This window comes from Durio zibethinus, unplaced genomic scaffold (assembly GCF_047325235.1).
Source record: "Durio zibethinus cultivar Kanyao isolate XHJ-2024 unplaced genomic scaffold, ASM4732523v1 HiC_scaffold_208, whole genome shotgun sequence".
Taxonomy (NCBI): Eukaryota; Viridiplantae; Streptophyta; class Magnoliopsida; order Malvales; family Malvaceae; genus Durio; species Durio zibethinus.
In genome coordinates, this window is record NW_028322831.1 from 37,501 (window position 1) to 43,084 (window position 5,584).

General features: G+C 32.5%; 3 non-coding genes across 3 annotated transcripts; 2 read left to right on the forward strand and 1 right to left on the reverse strand.

The window, feature by feature from the left end:
- Window positions 1-230: 230 nt before the first annotated feature.
- Window positions 231-314, forward strand: TRNAY-GUA (transfer RNA tyrosine (anticodon GUA)). Its single transcript has one exon. It is a non-coding gene; the product is annotated as a tRNA-Tyr (tRNA).
- Window positions 315-805: 491 nt separating this feature from the next.
- Window positions 806-879, forward strand: TRNAD-GUC (transfer RNA aspartic acid (anticodon GUC)). Its single transcript has one exon. It is a non-coding gene; the product is annotated as a tRNA-Asp (tRNA).
- Window positions 880-3,242: 2,363 nt separating this feature from the next.
- On the reverse strand, window positions 3,243-3,314 carry TRNAC-GCA (transfer RNA cysteine (anticodon GCA)). Its single transcript has one exon. It is a non-coding gene; the product is annotated as a tRNA-Cys (tRNA).
- Window positions 3,315-5,584: the final 2,270 nt, after the last annotated feature.

Sequence of the window (5,584 nt, forward strand, 5' to 3'; positions counted from 1 at the left end):
AAAAAGCTTTCGGATCTAGTCATATCATTCCATTATATTGACAATTTCAAAAAACTGTTCATACTATGAGCATAGTATGATGTCGGTCAGGCAAATATGCCCCCATCGTCTAGCGGTTCAGGACATCTCTCTTTCAAGGAGGCAGCGGGGATTCGACTTCCCCTGGGGGTAGGGTACTACGAAAGGAAGTTGATCATGGATTATCAATAAACCTATAATTGATTCTTCCTGGGTCGATGCCCGAGCGGTTAATGGGGACGGACTGTAAATTCGTTGGCAATATGTCTACGCTGGTTCAAATCCAGCTCGGCCCAATAATTCGCTGATCCGCCATAACATAAAATGCCCATTTTTTTGTATTTTGTTTTCCAGAAAAGCCAAACAAAAAAATTAGGGAAGAATAAAAAAAGTCCAATTTTCTGATATATCCATCCCTACCGCTATTTGTTTTTTATTTGTTCTATTTATTTGTTCCCATAAATTCTGACCTTGATAATGATCTAGATTCATATCAGGATCATTAAGTATAAAGTTTAATGAAAAGAAAGAGTAAAGTAAAGAAAAAAGACTCTTTTTTTTTTTTCATTTTAAAATTGATTATCGATCGATTTGGCAATAACGAAAGGATTACTAGTAACTAGTAATCCGCGTTGCTCTCACTAAAGCGCATACCCGTATGGATATCAATATATCACTCGCGCCTTTGTTTGTTACAACACGGCGATTCGAATCTAAAATTTAAATAGAAAATGGCTTGAATGAAATCATAAGAATATCTATGCTGTACACTTTTCTTTATTGCCCTGGGATTGTAGTTCAATTGGTCAGAGCACCGCCCTGTCAAGGCGGAAGCTGCGGGTTCGAGCCCCGTCAGTCCCGACGGATACAATAAAAAAAAAATACATCAATTGATCCCTCCATTTTCTGTGAAAGGGAATACAAATGAAAGAATTTCATTCCCAAGGATAGCCTTTTTTATTTATTTTTTCCTTTCCATTTTTTGTTGGGGTTTATTTGTAAACTATTTGTAAACGGTGAAAGTGGAAAAGCAGTCAGATGATACATCATCAGATGATTGTACAAGGAAGGCGGTAGATTATCGAAAAGAAAGAGTGGAAAAGAATATATAGAAATAAAGGAAAGGAATTCTTTTGATTGGGCCAGGAATCCAATTTTGTATTCGGTGTGGATAAAAGAGCTTCCTATGTTATACTATTCAATTCTCGACGGTGAATCGATTTGATAGCTTAGATATTGTTATTCATGATATTGATCCGATTCGATGTCATTGAAATGTAAGTCATCGCATTGAATTTACAAGCGACAAATTTATCATCTCTATGGGATTAAATCCCGAGTTATTGCGAAGTAAAAAAAACAATGAAATTATGGAAGTAAATATTCTCGCATTTATTGCTACAGCGCTGTTCATTCTAGTTCCTACCGCCTTTTTACTTATAATATACGTAAAAACTGTCAGTCAAAGTGATTAATTTGAATGAAACTTGACTTTTTATCAAGGATTTAAGAAAAAAAGGATTCCAATTTCACGTCTTAAATAAATTAAATAAAATGAATGGACTAGAATCAGCAGTATCCTATCAAACTCGATAGTATGGTAGAAAAAAAATATGAATCTTTCTACCATACTATCCATATCTATTATTGTAATGTATAAAGATACAAGCTTAATATAGATGAATCTACAATATGTATCTTCATACATGTCGATATCAATTAAATATATGTAATGAAATATATGTAATGTACATAGTATCTCAATTTTATTTCTTCGCTTGATCTATTTTATTTGTGTTGATTTCAATCAATCTGAAATAATTGAAAGGCAAGTCTTACGATTTTCTAATTCTTTCATTTCATGGAACCGATTTTTAATTTAACTTCTTTTCTTTGATCCATGATATGAAATGAGTCAATAAAGCATGGCATAAATAAAATTCCTAAAATAATAAATAAAACAGGGGGTAAGTGTGCAATATGTGACTACACTAAGGCAAGATCTTATTAAATAAAAGAACTACTTTTTTTCTCTTTGAACAGTAACAGTAAAGAGGGAAGGAAATAAAAACAAACAAATACAGAAAAAAAAAAGGGGGGGGGGTTCCTTGTCCCTCATTGTCCATATATAACTCTGGTAAGAGCTGGTTCATCAAAATAGAAAATTTAGGAAGAATTCTTTTTTTTTTTTAATAAATTGCCTATCATCCGTATCCCTTTTACTTTCGAAATACGAACATGGGAATTATTGAAATGTTTGTTTGATTTTGATTGAAAGGGTATTATTCATAGAATACATTACTCCACTAGAATCCAAGAATTTCGAAATGAAGACTAATAAAATAGTTAAAAAGGCTTTGCAAAACGATCTAGAAAACAATTGATACGGTTTGATTCCTCAACCCAATTAGAAGTACCCCTAGAGTCCACTTCTTCCCCATACTACGAGTGAAAGGGAAAATGTAAAGACTACCATTAAAGCAGCCCAAGCAAGACTTACTATATCCATGTGTATTATGTCCCCTAATTTCTATGAATATGAAACAAATAGGAAGGAATTTTTCCATTATTGTTCACTAATAATAGTGGAATTACCGGTGCAGAGTCAAAAGGAAAAGGGAATTCTGACACACCACCGTTGATGAAACACTTCAATAAATCCGCTTATAACAAGTTCTTATATGATTTCTAGTAAAATCGAGAACCATTAAGCACAAGCAAAATACGCAGTAACACTTTTGGAAGTATCAAAAGAATGTTACTCACATGTAGCAATAATAAGACTTCTTCTTTCTTTTGGTGTCCCTTATTAAGTAAAAGCCAATTATCCATCCAATCTAATATTGATTGGATGCCTGAACACTCAGAGACTTTCATCAGTCTGTATACAAAGTATCTTCCAACCCTTCTACAACCATTCATTAGTTAATTAAACACTCCCGTTATCCAATCTAATTCAAGACTCCGATAGTAGCCCCTCTATTAGTAGGGGAGGGGCTACCATATCAAGATTTACTCATTCCCTTCCACTACTCTAGTTTTTCCTTGAATCCTAGACGTAAGGATTTACAACACTTTAGAAAACAAAACCTCCGGAAGTTTATAATCAAGTTTATAATCAAGAAAGTATCAAGAGTCCTTTTCTTACACTTGTTTTTGCCGGAGAAAATTGGTCGAGTTATATCAGCAAAACAGAATATAGGATTTCGCGTTTTTTGTTGATCAGGCGACACCCGGATTTGAACTGGGGAATAAGGGATTTGCAGTCCCCCGCCTTACCGCTCGGCCATGTCGCCAAAAGGCTACAAACAAAAAAATGAGAGTATCCCCTTTTTATTTTTAGATTGGATCCATACCTTCAATTGGTTATAGTATCTCAAGACACACAATATCTAAAAACAAAAACTTTCCCTTTCTTTTTTCTTTTCTATTGAAAAAGAAAATGTGGATTCTCAGTTACAAAAGTAAAAATGCAGGACAAAAAAATTGGAACCATTAACTATTAACTATTGACGGCAAATTTATGGACGATTCTTCTTCACTTGTCTTTCTCTAATGGTATAAGAAAATAAAAATGGATACATAACTAATTAGTATTGATTTTTTTTTTCAATTTTTCAATTCAATAAAAAAACTTTCTTAATTTCAATTATAAATTATATAATTATAAATTATATTATAATAATATAACAGCAATTATGAGTCTATGTAAACCCCCGAACATAAGTTGTTACACAGCTCTAGTTATCTAATGAGGTATTTTATCTATCTAGATATGATGTCCATAGGGAATCAGCAAGAAATTATCGTGTTTCAATTTTTCATTGAATAGATTAAAATTAAAGAAAAAATAGAATTTTTGATAGAGCACGCCATGTGTTGTCCTCCACTAGAGAGCTATAATGGAATAAAAAGAAAAGAGGAAAGACATATATAAATAGAAATGCTATATCTGCATATGTTTAATAAATACAAGCCCTCTTTTCGTACGCACTTCAATCATATTCTAAATATTCTACTAAAAAATAAAAAACTAAAAAATGGGTAAAAACATCTCTCTTCTCTGCGAATCATTTTTTGAACAGAACAATGGAATCTATGAAAAAATTAAGTGCTAGAAAAATCAACTCTCTCCCGATATATATTTTATGATTATTTTGTCTTTATCTCAACGAACAGATCAAATCAGGAATTCATTTCATTTTTCTGGTATTCAATCGGATTGGAATATGGAATATCATAATAATGGTAGAAATTGAATTATTATTTTTTTTTTTGATATTCTATACAAAACTCCATAAGGCTAAATGGCATTTATCAATTCTTTTATGTAGCTGTTTGTTATAAATATAAATTAAAATTTGAGTATAATTTTTCTTCTTCCGTTCATACGCATTTCATACATTCCATATATATTATATGGTATATGGAGTTAGATAAAATTTCATGTGATTCAGTAAACAGAATAGAAATTCAATTCCATCATTATTAGATCGATTCATATGATTCGATGAAGAATGAGAAAAGAATGGGATTTTTTTGATAAATGGGAAATTCAAAATGCTCGGGAATGAAAATGGGGAAATGTATACAATACCTGGGTTGAATCAGATACAATTTGAAGGATTTTGTGGGTTCATGGATCGGGGGCTTAACAGAAGAACTTGATAAGTTTCCAAAAAATTGAAGATACAGATCAAGAAATTGAATTTCAATTATTTGTGGAAACATATCAATTGGTGGAACCGTTGATAAAAGAAAGGGATGCTGTATATGAATCACTCACATATTCTTCTAAATTATATGTATCCGCAGGATTAATTTTGAAAACCAGTAAGGATATGCAAGAACAAACAATTTTTATTGGAAACATTCCTTTAATGAACTCCCTCGGAACTTCTATAGTAAATGGAATATACAGAATTGTGATCAATCAAATATTGCAAAGCCCCGGTATCTATTATCGATCAGAATTGGATCCTAACGGAATTTCGGTCTATACTGGTACCATAATATCAGATTGGGGGGGGAGGTTCGAATTAGAGATTGATAGAAAAGCAAGGATATGGGCTCGTGTAAGTAGGAAACAGAAAATATCTATTCTAGTTCTATCATCAGCTATGGGTTCGAATCTAAGAGAAATTCTAGAGAATGTTTGCTACCCTGAAATTTTCTTGTCTTTCCTGACCGATAAGGAAAAAAAAAAAAATTGGGTCAAAAGAAAATGCCATTTTGGAGTTTTATCAACAATTTTCTTGTGTAGGCGGGGATCCGGTATTTTCTGAATCCTTGTGTAAGGAATTACAAAAGAAATTCTTTCAGCAAAGATGTGAATTAGGAAGGATTGGTCGACGAAATATGAACCAGAGACTGAATCTTAATATACCTCAGAACAATACATTTTTGTTACCGCGAGATATATTGGCAGCTGCGGATCATTTGATTGGAATGAAATTTGGAATGGGTACACTTGACGATATGAATCATTTGAAAAATAAGCGTATTCGTTCTGTAGCGGATCTCTTACAAGATCAATTCGGATTGGCTCTGGTTCGTTTAGAAAATG